This window comes from Anopheles arabiensis, chromosome 3, assembly GCF_016920715.1.
Source record: "Anopheles arabiensis isolate DONGOLA chromosome 3, AaraD3, whole genome shotgun sequence".
NCBI classification, from domain to species: Eukaryota; Metazoa; Arthropoda; class Insecta; order Diptera; family Culicidae; genus Anopheles; species Anopheles arabiensis.
Window position 1 is genome coordinate 79,118,015 of NC_053518.1, and position 23,299 is coordinate 79,141,313.

General features: G+C 41.7%; 1 protein-coding gene across 2 annotated transcripts in view; it reads left to right on the plus strand.

The window, feature by feature from the left end:
* Positions 1 to 2,944: 2,944 nt before the first annotated feature.
* The window catches only part of LOC120903259 (5-hydroxytryptamine receptor-like), a 103,272-nt gene continuing 82,917 nt past the window's right edge, over positions 2,945 to 23,299 (plus strand). Inside the window, exons 1-2 of one of the 2 annotated variants that reach the window (XM_040312561.1) lie at positions 2,945 to 3,168; positions 7,698 to 8,629. The gene's annotated coding sequence lies outside the window, so the exon portion shown is untranslated. Of the gene's footprint in view, positions 3,242 to 7,697; positions 8,630 to 23,299 lie in introns of both variants that reach the window. The other variant, XM_040312562.1, reaches the window with a different exon arrangement.

Sequence of the window (23,299 nt, forward strand, 5' to 3'; positions counted from 1 at the left end):
TCACACCATTCACTCAACTGATTTCGGCGATGGTGTTGTGGTTCATTTTTATATCGATTCTTTCCGAGTATGACCTTGAGTGATTTGTTTTTGCGTATTTAGCAACTCTATTCTAGACGCCGATACGCTGGGAGAAATGCTGTCAAATTCCCAAACACACGGATGTCGCCAAGCTTCTGCTAATTAATCGTTCACGCAAACTTCTGTTTTGTGCGAAGCTGGGCTACAGGTGTGAGAGAATTTTAAAAATAAGACGATGAGATGTACGGAGCATTCGTTGATCGATATTTGCATGCGTGACTCAGAACATTGTTTTTTTTTCGTTCTTTGAAAGAATCATTGGCGTAATTCACTCAAAGAAATTGGGGCATCACATAACTGGTTCGAAGATGTGCTACCATAGTCAAGTAGGAAGTATTACTGCAATATGGTTAATTCTCTATGAAGAGCTGTTTTAGTATTTCTTACGAAATTACGCTTTGTTGCATAAATACAATGTATTTTAATTAGACCCTTTCAAACAGAATTCATGCGAATTGTTTTATAAACTTGCATTGAGAGAGTCATATGTGTCATGCAAAACAATCATCGGGGAGATAACTTGTTTCCCTAGGAGTTAGTTGCTTGAAGTGGTCTGCAATTTCTCAAAAATTTCCGACTAAAACGTTCTCTGGGGACGTTTGCATTTAATGGCTTTTGTTCAACAGATGAATACAGATAACTTATCACAATATCAAATGATGATTTTGATGATAAAAAATAAAATATTCATTCTACACTTCTTCAGAAATTCCAAACATACCAGATTTCGAAAAAATAGGTCCTAAATTATGGACTATTTGTTTGAATTCTATACCATAATAAGTGAAACCGAATCCCATAAGTCAAACAGTTAGTACTTAGAGTTAAAAAGGAATAAAATAGTTTTATATGAGCTAGGTTTAAAATAATTTCCCAATTCAAATGTCATGCCAATACCCCAAAAAGTATGCCCCACACGACAAATCTCTCCTAACGGTGATTAATTCACAAAAGAATCCAAACTAACCAACAAACAAGACTAATTAAAAAGTGTTGTACTGTGAAGTGGAAAAACTTGTTCAGAAAATACTGAATGAGTTGCACAAAATAATACAACGCACAGTGCATGGAATGTACATAACATGCCAAAAAAACCCTTCTCAAACAGATGCTCAGGAAAGCTACATCATTGACATGTCCTCACAACGAGAGAGCTTCCGTACGGGAAAACTCTTGTAACATCATTTACCTCCTCTGGTAACGCTTCCTAGAATCATAAACTGAAATCTCGAACTGTTCTCGAATGCAAGCGTGGCAAGTAGTTGGCACAACTTTGCCTCTTACCTTACGGCCGCGCACACTACAATTCCGCACAGCTTGTGGATAATGTTACGCGTTCTTCGCTGCTGCATCGCTCGGCACCTTGTCTTATGCAGTGTGACGTTCTGTTTTACGCTCTTTTCCCTGTGTGTTTTACGGTCGTTCGTTTTCTTCAACCGCCAAGTTGATGATGAGTCATTTCCATTTGTGTTCCGGCTGCATGCGCTTCCAAGTGCAGGAACTTTTGCCCGCTCCTCGCAGCTCAAGAGCAAGGTGGTGGCGGTGTTTTTTCCCCCCTTCTGTTCTTTCCATGCGCATTTCGTGCAGCTTCCGCATCTTTGACTATCTATCCTTGTGTTGGTGGTTGATGGTGGGCTTAGCAGCGTGCAGCAGCGTGGGCAGCTGCTGGAGTGTCGACACGCGAGGAAGGAAAAGCTTACTTTGTTGTTTATTATCACAGTTCCCGTCCATCCCTACCCCTCCCCAAATGAGATCCGTGGAGACAGTGGAGCGGTTAAGTTGAGCAGCTTTTTAAAATCACCTGCCGGGGTAATTTGATGAGCACGGGTGCCGTGCGCCTGACAATGGGGTAAGATTGTACCACCGGCCTGGGAAACCGGTGGAAACTTGAGTTAATAAAGTGCTACTTTGAAGTGACACGGTGTGAAGCAAGACGGCAGCTAAGGCATGCTTGTTTGGATGAATTTATCAGGAAGTTGGAGCGTGTTTCGACGGGCAGTAGCTAGAATTTAGAAAAACAAGAACCAAGCTCCGCTTGGTTTTAAACAGCGCATGATTGTGCAGAAATAATAGTCCAAAATAAATAATTTACTACTCCTGGTAGCTACGAGTACATTCCTCTTCGCTCAGAATCAACTCTTAGCAGAATGTTTAGTTCACTTCCACAACAACCGGAGGAAAAGATACCGTTTGCAAACGTAACTTATCGTTTTCCCCAGCAAAAAAATAAAGCGCGCAAAATTCGACTACAGCAAACTTATCGTTTGCTCGTCTAGTGAGCCACTCACATCAGCTCACTAAGCTCTCTTCTCACTCACACGGCCGTGCGCGTGAGAGCAGCTCTCAAAAAGCAATTCTCTTGCATCCGCTCTGAGCAACTTATCTCATTTATTGCTTTGCGACAAAGCGATCTCTCACCAAGCGCACGTTCATTGCACGTGTGAATGGGTTTCCCTCCAACAAGTTGTTGTTCCGAAGCGGGGTTTGGTCTCTTTCTTGCACCGCTGTATCGCCGTTTGATAAAAAGAGGGCACAAATGAGATTGTATGTAGGAGAGTAGGAATTGATAAGAAGCGAATGTGCGTGCAGGTGAGATGTTTTTTTTTTTCATTCACACTAAGATAGCCCCGCGAGAGACTTTAGAGAGCGTTGGAAGCGCTCCGTCGAGAGGAGCGCTAGAAACTAGTCTCACAGAAGCTGTGTTCGGCACCGGCTGGTATGTATGTGGCAGCCGCTTTTCCTCGCTCCTTTGTGTGCACGTGTGTGTGTGTGTGTGTGTGTGTATGTGTTTGTGTGTGTTCAATCCGGGGGCTCCAACGTCCTGCGAGAGAGTGTGGAAAACCGCTCAGTCTTCGAGCTGCCAGCAAGCAGGACGCACACGCAACAACAACGGTGGTGCTGCTTGAATTGTTCGTTGTTGGTTGGGGGGCCCAACCGTCGACACTTACATTGGGACAAACCATCTCCCCCTCCCCACCACCCTTTCCCCCAGCCCCGCTATCACATTCAGTGGGTGGGAACAGCCACCGGTCAACTGCTGCTGGAGTGCCGTTGCGGTTTAGTGGTGTACCGCGGTCGAAAAAAAGGGTAATGGTGGTGACGCACAATGAGCAAAAGTGTAGTGTAGTGCAGTGAATAGATAACCTCCGCCATTGAGAAGGTGTGTTTCATCGAACGAGCTCGGTGGTTGCAACACAATCAATGGGATCGATTGATACAATGGCCCGGTTGCGATTGTATCTGAACGGGCAAGGTGTGCCTATCGATGATAGATCTTCGGGACAGATCGACCGTCGCGTGGCGACCGACTGATGACAGTAAACCGAGGTAGACATGACGAGTGGCACGCGCACCCGCACTTTCCAACGCTCCTGTCCAAATCGCTTGATCTCCAGTTCAGATGATGACGGGACTGTGCAGGGTCTAATTGACACACGCCATTAGAGCGTGTGCGGTGGTGGGACAACCGATCGTGTTTTTGTCGAAACATACAAATACAAACACACACACTTACACGTGAAATCCGTTCGTGGCGATGTGGAAGTGGAAATGGTGGTGTAATTAATTTCGTTTCTGCCACCACACGGGCAGGACAGCGATGCCCAAGAGGAAAAGGGTTTGATTTATACCGTTCCACTCATCACTCGGTCCAACCGACCGAAGCAACACGAGGCGGGGTGGATGTGGCTCGCAGCCACCATCACCACCACCATCAAGGGGTCGTTTGCCAAAATTTTCTGCAAATCCGATCTGTCACTTGCTTTTAATCGGTCGGAAGAGATGCAATTAATTCAGCCACAGTGGCGAGTCCGTGCGCGGGCCGGTCGTCGTCGTCGTCGTCGTTCACTTGCCTAATGCCCGATGTTGTGAATGTGTATCGAGGAGGTTTCTTGCTGAGTGGTGCAGAGTGAAAAGGCGCTGACCCGGGGAGGAGAAAGTGGGTGGCAAAAATTTTGACACGATTTAAGTGTGAGCGGCCAGAAGTGATCGGAGACATCATTAAAATTTGTAGCGATGGGATTTGTGCCGGCCAGTTCGGTGTCTGTTTGTGACAGTTTTGGGCCACACATAACCTAACCCACCGTAAGAAGCTGAGTGGGGAATTGGAGGGGATTCGAGTGCGGTTGTGTAGCGACGAGCCTGGGCCTGGTGACATGAATCTTGCTGTGTGATCAAAACAAATGCGATGTTCGTGTGGTGAATGTGACATATTTTAATAATAGCTCAATAGCGTTCAGTATTTATAGGATTGTAACAAAAACAAAAGAAAAGCATGAAAATCAAACCCCAAATCTGGTGTAAGAAAAATGGCCAAATCTGATATCCATAACCTGGATGCTTACGTCATTACTTTGATTCTTATTCCCACCCTGCTGCTACATAATAGCGCCGAAAATTACATTACACTCGCTCCGGTTCGTACAGTTTGGCGACAAGTTTCCAGCCTCGGTTTGAAGCCTCGGCTCTACAGTGGCCTTTTTATTATTATTCCGTATGATTTCGCTCGCCCACACAAAGCTATCGATACAGCAGCCGAACGAACACCATTTGCTTCCATAAATTGCTTTTTACACCCATAAAAATAGAAGCGCGCCCGGCCGTCCGAACGATCGATCGACGGCGACCGCTCGCCCCGCTGCTGGAATGTGGGTGTCGGGGGAAGGTAGGGAAAAGCGATAAAATGTAAATAAATAGAATATTAAAAAATAATTTACGGCCACGGCATTTGCCACACCACGGGATCCTTTCTGTTCGGGTCGCCAAGCATGCGAGCGAGAGTATGCGAGTTCCTCCGTGGTGATGATATTTTTTTTCTTGCTTTTTGTTTTCTTGCTGGAAAACACATAAAATCCGCCCTCCGCGAATCCCAAGGTGGTAGAAACATCGGGGCTCGGATAAGGCGTGAAGGAAGGCGCAGGAAGAGCGAGAGAGGGAGAGAGAGAGGGAAGGGAGAAGGAATGTATGTGTTCAGTGACTGCCATACTCGACGCATGTCAGCCCCTGCTGTAGGTGTGAAAATTGTTGCCATTTGTTGACTCTACGTAATAAAAATGAAAAAGAGAGCTAGAGAGAGAGAGAGAGAGAGTGAAAAACCAACTTTACAACAAACACTGTAAACTGACAACGTTTGGGTCATTAATGTACCCAAACCCGGAAGGATGTACTTTGCATGCAGAGCACGAACGAAACGCCGCCGTAAAACCTTGACGTGAAGGGGAGCAAAGAATGCAGTTCGTGTTCGGCGGGTGCAAATGACCGCACAGGTGTTGTCCAGACGGATGCCACGTTTCGGCGCTCGCAGCTTGGAATACAAACAAACTTTCCTTGCCCGCGCGTTTCAAGCGTGATGTGTTGGTGCAGGAAATGGAAATGCACCACGATGAGTGAGTAGGGGGAGAGAGAAAGAGCAGACGAGAGGAAGCTTTTACGCCGTAGCAATACAGCTCGCACGATGTGCTCCATTACTATGTGGATTTATGGGGATGTAAAACCAAGGGTCATTAGAGTCAAGACATTCCGATTATGTTTGCGATGAATCACGAGGCCACGGGAGGGGAGGATCACTTTGACGGGTATAATAATGTTTACATAGTCGGAGTCATGCTGGGAGATTAAATTGCACTTATGAAGAAAGAAGTGTTCTCGAGCAATTCATGCTTTCATAACATAAAGAAACCCCGTCTATTAAAAATGATTTCAATATTTTGTTTCGATATTTAATAGCCCTGTAAATTCAGCCAAAAAATGGGATTTGGCGTGAGACAGATAATTTCGATTTTTTATAGCCAAGATCTTGACAATGTTTTACATTTACATACAAAAAATACAGCTTAACATGTATTGGCTGGAAATCATCAATAATCTGTTCAACTTTCTACTGGATCTGTTTTAGTGTGAACTTTCCTAAAATAAAAATCAGGTCTAAATTTGGTTTTTTTGAAAAATGTATTAATTAAAACACATTTATGTGACTTATGAGCATTAACTTGATGTCTTCAACCTTAAGACCTTATTCCAAATGGGTGCATACCTAAGTAAATGGGAAACTAAGCAAATCTATATGAGCTTTGTTTGCTATGAGCAAACGGAAATTATCCGTTTGGTCATGGTTTGATAATCTTGGCTTGGGATAGACTTTGCATGCATGGATGCCTAATATCAAAGAAAACAGCTTATTCCTTTGCTCAACAGTTTGTGAGGGTTGCCTTGTTTGTTCAATAAAGTTTGACAAAACTCACTCACGTAATTTTATATGCTTTGCTGCTCCCTAACTGCTGCCTGGAAAGAGAAATCATTGTTGCATCATTATACTAGGTATTATGCTCGTTACAGTCTTTGTTAAAACTGTGCTCGTTACAGTCTTTGTTAAAACTGAACTGAACTGGGAGCTGATTTTTAAACACAAAACATGTACAAACATCAAGCTATTGATATCTAGAAAGAAGTATTGCATACCATTTTCTATTATGTTTTATTTTTAAACTTCTAAATGCATTTATAGAAATAGCATTTCTGCAAAGGTCACCAAGTAAATTTCACCCCACTTTCAAGCTGATAAAAAAACATGAAACACTGAAAAAGATAAAAAGAAAATGATAGATTTCGTAGCAGCAGTAGCGATAGCGAAGTTGCGCGATGTGCACGTTCACTTGCTCACGTGGCATAGCGGAGTGTTAGAAAACAGTTCGAAATTCCAACAAAAACACCCCTTGGGGTGCTTCTATTACTATTCTCAGTACAGCTGCCAAAAGCAGCAACCCCTTGGAAGGCGAAATACGACGTGAAACTGTACTGAAAACGGTGCAAAAGGAGAAGGGAAAAAGTGTCACATGAAAGCGCAGTACGCAGTGGGAAAATGGTTCGATTTTCCACATACTCACACACACACACACACGCCCAGATGCGCTCACCTACATTACGTTTGCCGTCCCACGATGGGTACGTGATCGTAAATTATCTTTCAATCGCAGTTTCGACTTATTTTTTCTTCTCCCACCTGCGCTACTGTTGCGGCTGCGTTTGGGAATGGAAACGATGTATGCTGCGTGGGGGAAACTGACACGTAGAACGATGGTGATGGTTTTTCTTTGTTGTTGTTACTTCCAATGGAAAATGGATGGTAAATTGAAACACACCGTCAGGCACAGCGAACGCGCGCGCGCTCAAAACTCGACTGTTTCGCTAACCCAGTACGACTAATAAATACTGGCGTTGGAAAAGTTTCTGGATAATGGTTGCCGCACCCGAAGCTTGTCACAGAGCTGTTACAGAAGGATTCTGTTACCGATGGATCTTGCTGGCCGTGCTGTTGATAAAATGGCAAGCAAGGCATGCAAGGAAAAATGGGAGTGAGGGTGAACAGTTTCTCCCTCTTTATATTGATTTGCACGCTCCGGGTGGGCAACGGATTGGTGAGATACCGAGCAGTTCGCTTTTCATACACACACAGCAGGAGCGGTTTGCTAAAAACAATATGCAAAAAGAAGAATAAGTTGTTGACTACGCAAAAACGATTCTTTTAGATACTGAAAATGGAAGTAAAATGAAACAAATAAAAGAGAAAATCTACAAACATTTAATAAAATCAAGTAAATAATAAAACATATTACTTTCAGGCTCAACATGTGGAATATACCAGAAAAGCATAAGATAAACATGTGAAATATTAGGTGTGTACAAAAAGAGAAAAAAAAACAGGTGAAGAAGTGTAAAAATATAATCTAGTTATTGCTATGAAGTGTTATAAAATGAAGAATACAAGATATAAATATAAATATACTCGCTGTGTAGAATATTTACAGAAAATATAATAGTGTTGTAGTGTTGTTACATCAAATATAATAATAATAAAATAAAATAAAATAATAGTATTAAAAATAAGTGAACGAAGAAGCTACCCTTGCTAAGTGTGACCATTCCTAAAGTATAAGTATGTGCTCGCGGTTCTGAAACGTTTGCGTGTGTGCGAGCGAAACGAGCGTAACAACTCTGAAGTGTTAAAAAAGAGCCTGCGTCACGTTGCGTTAACTTGACAGCTATCGCACAGCGGGCACGTATTATTCGCGCGTACACCGCGTTCCGGCGTTGTCAAAAAGTGCTCCAGCTGGCAGCTGTGGTACGCGCGTCCAGTGCAATGCGTTCCCGTTTTCTTGTGCGGGTAGCAAAACAAAAAGAAAAAAAAAGTTCATTTGTGATCGTAAATATACACGCTCCTGTGGCACGGTGTTTCTATGAAAAAAATGGCTTGTAACGTTTGTGAGTTAAACAAGAAAGAGGGTGTACTGTGTCTGTGTGCTTCTCGGTGTTAGTAGGTGTGCTAGTTTTGACGTATTATTAGTGGAAACTAACCTTAAAAAGCTAACCACCACACACAAACACGCGCAAGTGATATCGAAAGAAACGCAACGATCGATGTGATCGTAGCCGGAAATGAGCCTGCCAGTTGGTGGCTGGAATCGGTGGAATGTTTCGAGCCGCCACGCAGCCAATGCCCCAGCGTTGCGAGGGGAAAATCTGTCGCGATATGAATTTCCGATTAGCATAAATTGTAAGTACAAACAGACAACCAATATTTCTTTCGCACAGCGCTCCGCACACCTCAGCGTCGTCGAGGGGGTTTATTTGATTTAATTTTTGGCCTGTTTTGTTTTTCCCGTGGTTTGTTTTTGCGCAACGCGTACAGCCGAAGGGAAGCTGAAATAAACGACCTTATGGTTATTTGATATCGCTTTTCACCCGATACGCGCCCGAAGATCGATTTCCTGTGCTCTATTCGTAGCCTTGGTAGGAGTTGTTTTGGCAAATATGCTCGGCCTGGTGAACTGGTGAAATTGTCTTTTTTGTTTTTTTTTTGTTTGTTTGGTACGTGTTTGTGGGGGAACGCTGCCGAAAGTAAATCGAAAGATAAGACTCGATCAAGTACCGAGACGAGCAGGAACGCAGGAAAAAGTCAGTACTAAGGGCAAGAAAAAAAAAGCAGAGAAAGAGAGTTAGTACGGTAGCTAAATAAAAGATGCAAATTTTATTCCAACTGTCTATCCCTCTCGAATGCCGCCTCGTCCGACGTTCTACGGTTTTGCGCTCTGTGGAGAATTTCGTATGCTGCGATTCTAGGGGCCCCCGAGCAGTATTTTGTACGCGCAAATGGTTTCGGGGAAGCAAGTAAAACACACAATTTAGATCTTCATTCATGGCTTCCTTCCTCTTGGTGCTGTGATGTGTGTGTGTGTGTGTGTGTGCGTTTGGTTTGCCAAATCGGGAGCAGCGTCTTATTTGTTAAGGATTTCGGTTTTTTTTTATTCATTTCATATTCTTTGGAAGGGTCTTCTTCATAAGACAGAAAAAAAAGCGAGAAATGAATATCGACTCCCCGCATACCCCCTGTATGGATCGGTTATTTTTAGCTCACGATTGAGGGAGTTACACGCCTTCATGGTGGGGGGGGGGGATAAGCTCATAAAAATATGGAAGCAAATTCAGAAACCATCTAGGAAGAAGAGAAGAAGCGCTGAGAAGATGAGAAAGCAGAAGGTTTGGCAGCACGGCGGGAAATGACTTTTCTTTGGCGGCAAAGAATTGAGGTTTCGAGCACAATTAAGGGCTTATATTTATGACGGGTGTGGAACACAGAAGGAAATTATGCGCTGCGTGTTACGGTGCACGTTTATAAGCCAGTTAAGGGATTGGTAAGAATATAATTAACGGTAGCATGTTTGAAGGTATAAAGAAGGAAACGTGGAATTTTGATCGCAATGGTACATGCTACATTCGACTGTGGAAGCATATGGATGGTAAGAAGATGGTGACTCTGTGAAATGGATTGAAAGCAGTAGATTTTTCATTAGAAGGTAAAGACGGATACTGCGGGAAACATGGAAAGGGTGACTACATATTTGAGAAACTGTTTTAGCATTCTGTTAAATTGGTTAAATTTGGGAGCAAAACTAATTTTCTATCATTCCAACAAAACTTTTTGGTGAGGATCTAATTTTGCTACTAGAGATCTTAAGCTTTATAGCTTGCTTTGTGTATGTTTTTGGCAGGTTTACGATGTGAATAAGTTGTCGTGATTATTAAGCACATAACTGCTGCAAGGACGGCAATTTAAGCAATACAAAATATTGTATTCTGATGGTTAAACCATCCTGACATCAAAGTGGGAAAGACGGCCACTGAGTCGTAAAGGAAAAAAGATACCGGGATTTTTTTTATCTGTTTTACTTCTGCTATCTGCTATCAATTGGCGATGGGCAGATGTGAACAAATTGCCTTAAATAAGGGTTACTGTAAGTCATGGACCCACCAGCAACTGGAGAAAGCATACAAATTTGCAATAATCTGAAGACCTATGAAAACAGCAGCTATGCATTATGCTGTTACATGCACCACGCTGATGAGGCTCCTAACGAAACCCATTATCTGGCAACACAATCAACTGTTCGGTTCTGTGTTCAATCCACAATAAGAAGTGGAACTGATACAAACCGGCCGAACTGACCAGGTTATAAGAATAAATGAGAACTTCGGTGGAATTTAAAAAAATATATTTAAACAGTTTATTTTTTACTTCGTGGAAGAAATGGCATGAAACCTGCTGGGGTCGCGTACATGACTTATTTCCTAACAGGAACTCCGACACTGTTTCTTTGTAGGCTTGGAGCAACCTCAACTGCTCGTGCCAGAGGATTCAACAATAATTTAGTTTCTGCATTCTACGAATTATTGGAAGTGGGGCTCACAATCGGCAATGCAATGGCTATGCATAACGGCTGATTCGTCGTTAATGACCATGATTTACCACAATGAAAATTTTACAAAAACCTGCATTAAGGCCTGCATAGACAAAATTTCAGAGTTAAAGAATTTTTTCGTATTAGTAAAGAGATGCTCTTATGACTACTATTCACAACTTAATTTTGGACGATAGAAGTATCCAACACGTCATAGACATCAATGTTTTGCTTACACCAATTATTTCACTTTGTTTTGTGTCAAATATCGGTTTTACTTTGTTTTTGGGGTCCTATAAGTAGAGTTGTGGGGTCCCATTGAAGATACATAGGAGGCTATCAAACTTTGTCATAATCAATTGCACACATATAATCATTGAATAGGTTACATCTCGTGTCAGTTTTGACTTTGTACTAGGATTAACACTTTAACCGCCAATCTGACATCGCCGAGTGTAGGGTGAGCACTTAGTGCATGGCAAGAGAGCGATGAGAGTGACAATTTGTCGTGCGACTGTTATCACTCACACTTTTTTTTCATTGCGATAAGCGGCGTAGCGCATGTCGTTCTCATTCTTTCTTTCCTCCACCATTCGTTCTAAAGAGAATCGCTGAGCGTTACATACTTGAGTATAGCAAATAATGTTAGCTTGTTAAGCATTTTTTTGATTGAAAGATAAACAGTTCTTTATTGTTCTCCAGGCCTTTCTTGCTGAATTATTTTCCATATATTCAGCTAAATGATTCTTGTTTTCATTAGATAAAATTCCTAGAATATTCATTTTGCTTCTGGAAAATAATGCGAACGTCACCCGTTTGGTTATCTTCCTGCTGCGGACATAACACTTGTTTGTTTTAAAATTCACTTTGATTTGTTCTGCAAGCTAGATGTAGCTCGCATTATTTCGTTATACGTTATACATCCCGGAAGCTTCGTAAGAATTGTGCCAGTTTTATGTAGAGTGCTGTTCCGGGTATATCATTCGAGGGGCCTTGCCAGCAGCGTTTATACCATCTGTACCATACCATAGTACCATCAGGAAAAGTATGAAATTCTGAAAAACATAAGTACGCTCAAAGTATTCCATGGAAAACAAAGGTACGGTTGCAGTGTATGGTTGCGTTACTGAATGAAGAATTCAGACCAGTTTGCGCAGGCAATTCTATAGCACGAACCACGTTCTTGTGCTTTTTAATGCAGGGGGGGGGGAAATGTCTCTCCTTTCTAACTGACGTCAGCAAAACACGAGACAACCATGCTTGGTTTGTCTTTTTTTCCCGACCTCAGAAACATCGTGGTGTGCCTCTTGAAAAGGCAGCGATATTTACGACCTACTCGGTGGATTTTTCGTCTTCTTCTATTGTACGAAAAGTGGAAAACATATCCTGCCGAGCCGAGGAACGTATCGTACACGTAGTAAAACTAATTCCCGTAATGAGTTTGTGCACATTGGCATCTTGCTTGTTGAAGGCGTGCAACAGGCACATTTATCTTGAGGGCGATGGCAAGAGTTTTGCAGATTCATTCTGCCTAGCTTGCGACATTTCGCACGTGTCGTAGACTTAAATAGAAGTGAGAGTTTATGAGAAGTATATAAATTTAAAGTTAACTTGTGAGTAAAAATTGTAAATCTAGCATAAATTTACTTAATTATTTCAATAGGATAAGAAACTATGTGTGAAATAATTTGGTATCCCTGCAAATCTCTCTACTAGATGACATACTAATTTTCTTCTCCATTTGCTACTAAGCCAAGAGCAAGTTAATAAACCACCAAGGATATGAAACTCTAAACCTCTCCAAGACTATCACCTTAATTTGGGTAGCTTAAAGTAAATCCGTTTTGCCGAGCCCTAGCGCTCTTCTTCCACACGCTCGCTTAGTCATGTGAGCAAGTTAATTAAAATCTCGCTTACATCGCATCACTTCTTCGTCAGGGTGGCTCCATTTTGAGGAAGGTTAGACGGTGAAGGTTGATTAATGGTTACCGTGTGTACGCCAAACCATTGCGTTACCATTCCGCGTGCCAGCACCGGTGAAGTTGCGCTGCCGGAGGGAGAACTTTGGAGCCCATCTCCAAGACGATCTTATCGAGAATTTATCGCTTTGTCCTCGAATATGTTCCTCCTGCTGTTGCTGCTGCTGCTCATTCGGCAACACATGACCTAGTTGGGAACGTTTCAGCAAAGTTTGAATAGTTAGTGGCTTTGGCAAATTGAGTGTATGTGTGTGTGTGTGTGTATGTGAATGGGTTGGGGTGAACTGAGGGCAAGAAATTGGGAATGCCAATCTTAATAACATTTGAATGGAAAAGGAGCTCAGTGGAGGCGCATGGTTGTTCACTTGGCATGGGGACGCAAGCTCTGGTAGCAAATTGCTCTGTGCGTCTAACGTTGAGTCCATTGCAATTAGATGGAGGAATTAGAACAAATGATCTAGCTTCCTTTCAGAATGGAAGAAAAGTAATAGCTTACTGCTTGTTTTTTTTTAACCTGGATTTTATTGCAGAGCTTTTTTTTAACATGTAAGTTCAAATGTTTTGTTTAGCAAAAGCAAAAATGTGGTAAAAATGAACAAAGCAAACAACTGGCACTGTCTGGAAAAATCAATTTCACGCCAGAACGTATTTACGTGCTACAGGTTAAGATTTGTTTTTCCACCGCTGTGGGTTTCATGTTTTTTTTTTTTTTTTGTGGCGGATTGCTCTGCGCATTTCGTGCTATAAGCCGTACCGCTGCTGTAGTGAAAAGCAACTTTCAGCCTTTTATTTGCTCTCCATTCTCCCCAACAGTGGATGAAATTCACGCCGTTGCGATCCTTTTACGGTGGGAATATTGTTGCTTTGTTTATAGTGCACACACGCACCTCTTTGACGGCCGGCTTTTCTGGGACCTTTTATAAAGTAAAAAAAAAAATATTTTGCTTGGAGCATTGGAGGCAGAAAAACAGCGTGGTGACAATATGTCTTTTTTTGTTCGATTCGAGGCTGCTAGCTGAAATGGAAAAAAGGTCACAGACACACAAACAGCAAACTGTGTGAAGCAGTAAATGAGCCCGGTTTTGTATAGCGCTTGTTGGAGTTTACTTTTTCTTATTGTTGTGCGTACGTATTATTAATATTCTTGCTCGAACAACGAAACACACGCGGAGGGTAAAACAACAAGCGCGAATAATTTCCGTAACATGCTATTACCTTTGTTGTGAGGTTATTTTGCAGCTTGAGCGTAGTTGGAAATAATAAAACTGGTTACATATGGCCCCAAGCACAGCATGGGATGGGGTCTGGGAAATGGTTCGAACTCTACCCATCCCACCCATTTGAAGCTTGGAGATCGTTTAGTGTGCAAGTGAAGCGTTTGAGTAGACAAGCAACATCGTCAAGCTTGTGCCGGATTCCGAGAGGGATGCATAATAAGTTCTCATCTTTAATGCCGTGGGCTTTGTGGTAAACCGAAAGGTTAGCCGCTGTTCAATTTGGGAAGGTAATTGTGACGGATCGTTAGCCTCACGGTGGTAAACAAGTAACTAAAACGAATTAATACTTTCAGATAAGGTTTTGTGCAATTGATATAATTGTAGCTTAAAGATATTTTATGTTAAGAATACGTTTCAACGTTAATGCTAGTAAGCTTGGTGGTCTTCATCACACATCTTTGTGATTTTGAACTATCACTCGTGTCAGTTGTTTGAACCTGTATAAAATTTATCATTTGATCCAAAGCACTGAACTAAAACCCCTCTCAGTGATTAATCAAAAATCAGTGCGAACACGCGTGACGCACGGCTTTAGCAAACATAAAGCACACTCCAAGTGGCTACAGAAAACCATTAACCGATGGTTTTAATCGTGATTAAAAAAGTTTTTAAATGAATGCAAAACTGTGCTTCACGCCCGCTGCCTGCCGTCTGCCTGCTTGTGCGAATATCAATTCCGAAGTAATTATTCATTTTTCAGCCCTAAAAGCTTTCCTATTGCTGGCAGTAGTAAAGAGAAAATAAGGCAGCTTATTATTATGCGTTCAACGGTTCAATGAACGGAAAAAGAGAATGCTTTCCTGTACCCTATGGAGTTAACATTCTTCTGTGTTATATCAAAAAAAAAAACACAACTTAAAAGTAAAGAAAAGCGAAAAAGAAAAGGGTCCAGTTCATCCGTTTGCTTTCGGTTTCGGTTTCGAGAAAACGATGGCAAGGGTTGCGCATAGAATCGGCTTATGTATAAATTTGACCAAATTATCACATAAATTCCGAACAAAAAGCCTCTTGTCGTTGAAGATTGAAAGTTCGCCAGTGAATCGTTTCCACACGATTCCAAACGGCGGTGCTGTGGAAAGAAAATGTTGAAAGTTGTGGCTCAAAACTTTTGCACCAAGGAAGAGAAAGGTCGCTTCATTCGACCAGAACTGGGGCTGTGTTTTTGTGTTATCATTTTCGTCCATGCTGTAAAGAGACTTTTGGGGATTTTTCTTTCTATTGCAAAAAGAAAAAATCACTCAAAAGGAAATGAGAAAAATCTGAAGAAAACGTTCCACTGGCACCGAGCGATAATGATGCTGGGTCGGGTAGGTAGCGAAACAAAATAAGATTAATTATGTTTCGCTCGCCGAAGGCACGGCAGCATCCTTCCGGAACAGACAGCACGATCAAGGAGTAGTTTCAGGGCTTAAAGTTGAAAGGGCTCCAAGACAATGGAAAAGGGATTAAAATCCCGCGTAGAGGGAAGGAAGAGAAGGGTTTAGTGAGGTTGGCATAATGGTTTTGATGGTTCCGAGGGTCGGGTAGGATGCAACAGGACAGCTAATAATTTCGTTCATGTTTTTAGGTTATTTTTGGGGCGCCGGTGGTCAGTCCGTGATCGTTCAATTTGCGATAGGCAAAACTGTGTGCGAAATAAATGAACCTGTTCTCATAGATCATGTAAAAAATCAATCAAAAGGTTTGGTTTTTCTGACTGTTTTTATTTGTTGGGCGTTTGATAGCGTTGAGTGATAGCGTTTGATTGACTATACCCTGGTTTTGAATTTTAGAATCTGTTATTAGAAACTTGAAATATGTAAAACGTAAAATTATTTGTAAAAATAATGTGATTCGTCCAATGCAATTTGAGTAAGAACAGAATTACTATTGCTGTGTTCAAAATCTCATAAAAGACTAGGCGTCCCCATCAGCTTTAATAATTTTAATCTACAAATTACATAAAAATGCTGATAAAATGTACAATTTTATGCATTGCATTGGCTAGTTTTCATCCGTGCTGCAGTTTTGTATAAAAGCGCGGTCTACCCTACATTTTTCATCTGATGTCTCACATCCGCGGGACAAAATCGATATTGGGCGACCTATTTTGCGGCCAGGAAATGCTACAGTGCCAGCGGCTGGAAGCTGCAAAGAAGCAGCGCACTGGCGAGCTTAAAAAAGAAACAGAATCTAGAGCACAGCACATGTACAGTACCGCTCTTTGCTCATTCTCGCGCCGATTACACCACCTTCCTCCTGGATCTTCTCGAAACAATAGCAGGGTAAAGGATCACTTGGGAAGGAAAATTTTATGCTACGTTCGTGCTTTCCTTTAGCTACCACAGTGGCATGACCAAAAGGGAGGGAAAGGTTAACGCAAACTAATAAGCCACGGTATTGAATAAAAGCAGCAGCAGAAAGGAAAAGCAAGATGTAGCAGAAAGGGAACGAGAAAGATTGTAAAAATGCAATGATGCGTGCATGGGAAGTATAGGTTCTTTAGCGAGAACTATAGCCCGAAGGAAATGGACCGAACGCTCACCAGTGTAAGGAAAACTGGTGATAAAAGAATACTCAGAAAAGACAAAAAAAGGTCCCCCCGATCTCTATTATTAAGCGTGCGGGAAGAATCTGAAGGCCAACAAGGGCGTAGCGTTATGAAGTCAAAAGCTGGAGCTCTTGTGAAACAGCGGTTGACCCTGTTTTAGATAGGGAAACGCAATGAATAGGCAGCATACGGGGCTTTCTTATGCCCGGAAGGTAGCAATCTGTGTGCACTTTAGCTACTGAGGGTGTTAGTGCTAGACTGTCAGTGAGATAGTTCACTGACGGTAGTAAGCAAGTGACACAGGAGGAGAAATGAATAGAACATTCGACTTGGTGGTAGTGATTGTTTGATAGAATTTATTACCGTTCTAAAAAATATGATTCTGATGAAATACACTTTGCAAACATTTATGCAAAGTCACAGAACACATTTGTACATACGAATGCATTTTATCCAAAGAGCATTGTAAACATATTTAGTTCACTAATTTCAGTGCAATCAGTAGTTGCGACATGTCCCGAGTCGCAAACTGTGATATTTCTGTCAACGGTCCTTCAGTTGCTCTTTAAAACGAACGTTTCACGACGACTGGTATGAGTTGGCGATAGTGCACATTTGCATTCTTTTTAAAGCGATAAGGCATGATTTGAAAATTCTAGTTGTCATTAAAAAATTATCTATAAATATTCAAACTATTCTCTTCAAGTGTTTGTCATCTACAGGTTATTTATTTAACAAACAAATATAGTCAGCAAAAGATAAGTTTAGTGTGTTTATTGGGTTTTTATTTTTCATTTTATCATGGGTAAGTGTGAGTGCACAACAAGCCCCTAAAGTTATACTTTTTGCATTGCAGAATGTATCATTGTGTGATCGGTAGAAGCGTTACATATCTGTGTTAAATAATTTAAATGTTTTGTTAACAAAACGGTACCAGGACTTGTTTGCTTTGCTTGTTTTTAAGTATCATGATATTAAGTGCCAGAAAGGGTCTGTTTGATTAATAAATTGTGTGACAACATTTATCGAATTATTCTTGTTACTAGCAACAACCATTGCTATGCATACATTCAGGCGTTTATAACTCACAGCGCAATGACACTTGCTTAGCAAATTGGTTTTATTAAAATCAAATTAATTTCAAATATTCAATATTTTTTTTATTCACTTCACACGATTGTTTTTTTTTTTAAGTTGAGTCCCAAAACAAAATTCTATTCGATGACACAATCGTACTTAATAGACATGTCCTTCCATTCTTCGCTGAAATCGCTCAAACTCGGATAATCCATTTTCCGCTCAGTTTGTTCTTCTCGGTACCCGTGGCCCGGTCCTCGATCCATCAGTCCTCTCCTCGGCAAACTGTCACCGAAATGCGACCGTGCGGGACCAATCGATTAATCTTCATTACAACCGATGCGACAATGTGTCGTCTTGGCCCACCGGTTTTGTGAGCGGTCGTGCCCGGGGTGCCCGTTCGTGTCGTGTTCCGGGGCGGGGGAGTCCAGGGACCGATTGTAATCCTTTCGAACAATTACATTCACTTATCATCGTCGCGGAATTGCCACTCGGTGAGGAACGGCAAAGGCTTAGCTTCTTGATGCGATATTGAAGGAAGGATTCGTACCGCTTTCGCTCGGCGGCTTCGCTACGATGAGTGGCGTAATGAAGTGTTCGGTTACAGAATGATTGATAGTGGTGGGATTTGGTGATGCGGCGAAATGGTTGATAGGAGTGGGTTCGTTCTACATTTTTTACCAGCATATATTGCCAGATGAATAGTAATTTATCGTTTAACGTAAATTAAATGCATTTGATGATGTGACGATTAGGCAAAGGAGATGGATGAAGTGATTGTTATAATAGCTGCTGTGTCGAAATGATTATTGAAATCAAAGATCTACGCTTGGATGAGCGCAATCATTGCCGAGCTCTATTGTTGCTTTTGGGGAGTTCTGGTATTCAAACGATTAGTTGATATGTAGTTTTACAACTGAAGTTATCTGATACCTCGTACCTAATTGAAATGAATTTATCAGGAAACTTATTAAACATAAGGTTGTTGTTCTCATCTTAAGTTATAAAATTATTCCTCGTTCATGAATTGAACTTTCATATTTCCTGTTATCTTGATAAAGACTAATAATCTTTATTTTATTCTACGAATAAATTCCGAGAGTAAAATTCCTGTGAGTCACAGGTGTAAAAATCACGTTAGAGTCACTTGTTCGATGCTACCAACAATCGATTCTTTCATTCCACCACACTCACCTGACCTTCGCTACGCTTGACACTACCGTCTTCTACCAGACGTAGAAGAACAAAGTGCTCGACCAGGCACTCGCACTGGCAGGTGTTCGTCACATCTCTCGGGACCATTCACGTAACGTATCCTATTTTCCCAGTCGACCGTCCTAGGACAAATAGCGTTGGTAGCTTTTGCACCACTGGTGCACACCGACCCTGTTCGATTGTGAGTGGTTCGGTTGAGCAGTGCCAGGTGAGCGTTCGATCGGACATGTTGAAGTGGGTTGAAATTATTGCTGTGATTGAAAGCGATTTATTGCGTCTCATTTGAGGTTACCGATTTGCACGATGCAACACTTTTGCCCTTGGTACAGTTGGGCTGAAGCGATGAGGTACCGAGTGAATGCATCCTTCCAGGGCGAGGAGCGTTTGACTGCCGGACAACAATTTTGCTCCCTTTGCGAATACGGGTTCGGAAAGGTATCAGTTAGAAGCGCGCTTTGCTGTTCTGAAAGGACGGTTGTGTATAGTTCGACGAAAGGGTCATGATGATATCGATCAGTGCCGGTAAAAGTGTTCTTGAAACTTCCAATAATTGATACCGGGGACAATTTCATTTCTCGTTTTGTAACAGCCGTACGAGCGATTCTTGCTAACGTTGGGATTTATTCGAAACGTTGATTTTGCAGAAATTTCTTAACAAAAATGTGGTACAGTGAAACTGTGATTTGTGATTATAGTTAAAAATAATAATGTGCTGAAATCTGATAAATATCTCTCAGAACATAAGTTTGAGGTGGAATCATTTGCTGGAATGTTACCAGTTACAGTTAATGGACAAAATCATAAATCAGGAAAATAAAAAACAACATCCAGCAGTAAAAGCAATCAACCTTATCATTTTGATGTACCCATCGTCGTTATCTTATCACAAACTGCCCTGGAAAGCTTCCTGATGCACTGCCTCCTTTTTCGCGTGTCAGCCCTCGATTCGAACATGTTTGGTGGGCGTATTCATAGCTGCGCCGGTGAAAAGAAATGAGCTTAATGACAGCGCACCGCTTCCGAAACGCTGGTTCACGAAAATGGAACGTTCGTGGGAACGATGATGGCCATCGATTTGGGGACGTGTGGAGTGAGCAGTGGGAATGGGACCGGGGAATGCATTAATCAAGATAATATATTCAATTAAAATATTGGTTCGGTGACTGCTGCAATAACCGAACCGGGTAGTAATGAGCAAGTGTAAGCAAGGAACTGGAAGAATTGCTGTAAATGGTGAGTTTGGTATTGTTTTGAATTTTAATCGGATGATCATGCTAACATTATAGTAAGGTTGTTTAGAACGTTCAATACAATACAGTTCTCTTTGAGTATCTAATGGAGATTTGTCAAAGCATACTGTACCGAATAATAGTAGAGAATTAAGGTAAACAAATAGTATACTAAATATATAAAAAATACATTGCATAAACATATTTCTTGAAGCTATAAACAACAATTTTCTATAAATGTTTGTGGAACACTAACAAAATCATTTTAAATAAATCTGAATAGAATATATTTAGGCTATAACAGACTTACAGGAATTCTTTGTCACTTAATTTAAATATGTTAACTAAGATAGTCCTCTTTGCCCCAAGGCAACCAAATCCGACTGTTGGTTAGGGAGCATTTAGGTTATAACAGACTTACAGGAATTCTTTGTCGCTTAATTTAAGTTGGTTAAATTAACTAAAATAAATTTAAAAGAGAGCTAACATACTGTCTATGATTATTAACCCTATAAATACATATAAATACAATAAATAGCAAATAAATAGATATTCATTTCAACGTTTTTGTAAATAACAGCTTTTGCAAACATTTAGGAGTATTTTCCCTGAAACGCCTGAAGCTATGCAATAAGTAAAACATATTCATATTTATTACAAATATGTTTCAACGAACATTTCATCATCAGTTTATGGCGATTTTAATAACTATATGGAACATATGACTAGCCAGCATATATCCACTACCAGGAATATAAATTACCCTTCCTGTTTATTCTTCATATTGCTCTCCATATCAATGAGATTGAGAAACGAGATTAAATCCAACACGATTACATATCTCACTGGGCAGCAATGAAAAGCGTAATTAAACTTTCGTTGGCTGCTGCACAACACGCTTGACAGATTCGTAGAAGCATAACTACGCGAAGCAACGAAACGATTTCTATCAGCGCACAGCACTCGATCACTCTACCCGATGCAAAAGAACTTCTGTTCCATGTTGAATCTGCCCTCCCACCCACTGCCCGGTTTGTATTTCTTTATTAGCTTCCAATTGTATTGCACAACTGTATTGAATATGCACGCCCGTGCACCCCGGTGGATGAATGGCATAACTCAACCATAAACTTTTCATTCCATTCCAATGGTACAATCGTTCCACGTGCTCTCCCGGTGCAGAAGGTTAAAGGGCAAATACTGTGCGGGCCGTGCGGCAATGGTTGAACCTTTCCGTGCAGGTTTCTGTGCTCGGCTCGGAGGGCATCGTAGACCTTTTCGCTGTAAGAGGCTTCACATGTGTATGGATGCTTGTTTTCTTTTTCCTCACGCCCACTTTTCTCGTCGGGCGATGCCAAATTTGCCGGTAGAATGTCTGACTTTCGGTCGAACAAGCTGTCAAAAGCATAACCACTGGGGGGCGAACAACCGAGACACTGGCTAGAGAAAGAGCAAGGGCTGTTTCGGTACACCGATTAGGAGAAAGTTGATAAACCGAAACCAGAAGGTTCATCCGTGGTGGGTCGTAAATATTCGTTTGTTCCGGATGGGTTTGCCCGGGGAGCGTGATGGACAATCGTATTATTTAGACAGCAATTCCGTTCGACCGAAGAAGCAGGTTGTACACGGTTTTGTTTTTAAGACTGCAAGCGACCCTCACCCACCGTTCCAACTGACGCAAGCCGTGACAGTTTCGGGAAGATGGTCATAAATATTTACAGCACATAATTTGATGCAGTGGGTTAATAGAAATCCTGCCCTTTCACTCCGGCGCTCAAGCTCATCACTCATCAGCGTCACGCTTGCGGGGTTGGGGAAACAAGATTAGGCAAATGTAAAGCACCCGCAACGACAACATGCTACACATTTCGACAGACGATGTACATCCGGCAGCGTTGTTGCTGAAAGGTCGTGTGTGTGTGGTCCTGTTTGCCGCAAGGCAACCAAATCCGACTCCATTCCAGGAGCTTTGCACACGCCCGTATGTGTGTGCCCATCCTGTTGGTTAGGGTGGCAATCTGCAAATTATGGCAGCAGGATACATACACACACACACACGTTCCTCCACTTTAGTGCTGGGTCGGGTGGATGGGCTTCTGGTGATTACGGTGAGCATTACGCACAACACGAGAGAATCTGTGCAGCACTTGTGCACGGCAAGCTGGCCCGGAAGTGAATGCAACACCACTTGGACCACTTGGACGCGGACCGCACGCTGCCCTAAGCTGTCATAGAGCGCGTGGCCTTCTTCGCTCAAGAAGCTTTCCTTCTTGCCGTCCGGTCGTTGCAGTAAACATGGCATCGGTTGCCTGATGTAAATGGATCTGCCATTTGGTTTTCGATTCGATGTATGAGCGGTTAGCATCTTTGCACACACACACACAGCAGGGCCGCACTCTCAAACAAAATACCGGAAATGTTTGACGCGTTCGGTGGGCTTTGCTGCTTGAAGGTTGAGCCTTGCCCTTGCCTTCGCATCCAATCGTCTTGGCGGTTTGTATTGCGTTGCGTGTAGCCGGCCAGCGTTTGGGAAAGCAGCATTTGATTGCAGGAATGGTCGACCGATTTATTGCCTGAATAGTATTCCCATTTACGTGCATTATCGTAATGTAGTCCATTAAGATGAACGGGTGGAGTAGAGCAGCCTTGCACCGGCGCTAGTATGTTTGCTCCAGTTGCTGAATGAATGTGGATTGAATGTTCAAAATTGATTGCAGAGTAATAATATTGGGGGAATTGTGTTATTTTCTTTATGATTGTTAGGAATGCATTGATGCAACATTTCATCATTTATTGTTATAAAGTTTGGGTGTATACACTTTATCAAATAAATTATGTTTTGTTTGAATTAGAGGTATTATAACCAAGTGTCTATACATGGTAAAATGTGTTGTTTCTTTACTTTTTAATTAGTAATTTTATACACAATTTGAGCATTTATTAGAATTTTTAATAAATTCATAGCGTTTCCCATCAGATGTCGCCTTTTGTATGTTTTATGATTGTTTGATCAGGCAACACTGTTATTTCCGACTGTCATATTTAGGCTGCAGGATGCAAATTTATTGGACGTTTGTTTAAATATTTGTATGAGATTTTAAATTTAACATCACACAAACATATCGCATTGCAACTCGACGTCCTAGGTTATCTAACCCCAATAAAATGTTGATAATACTTC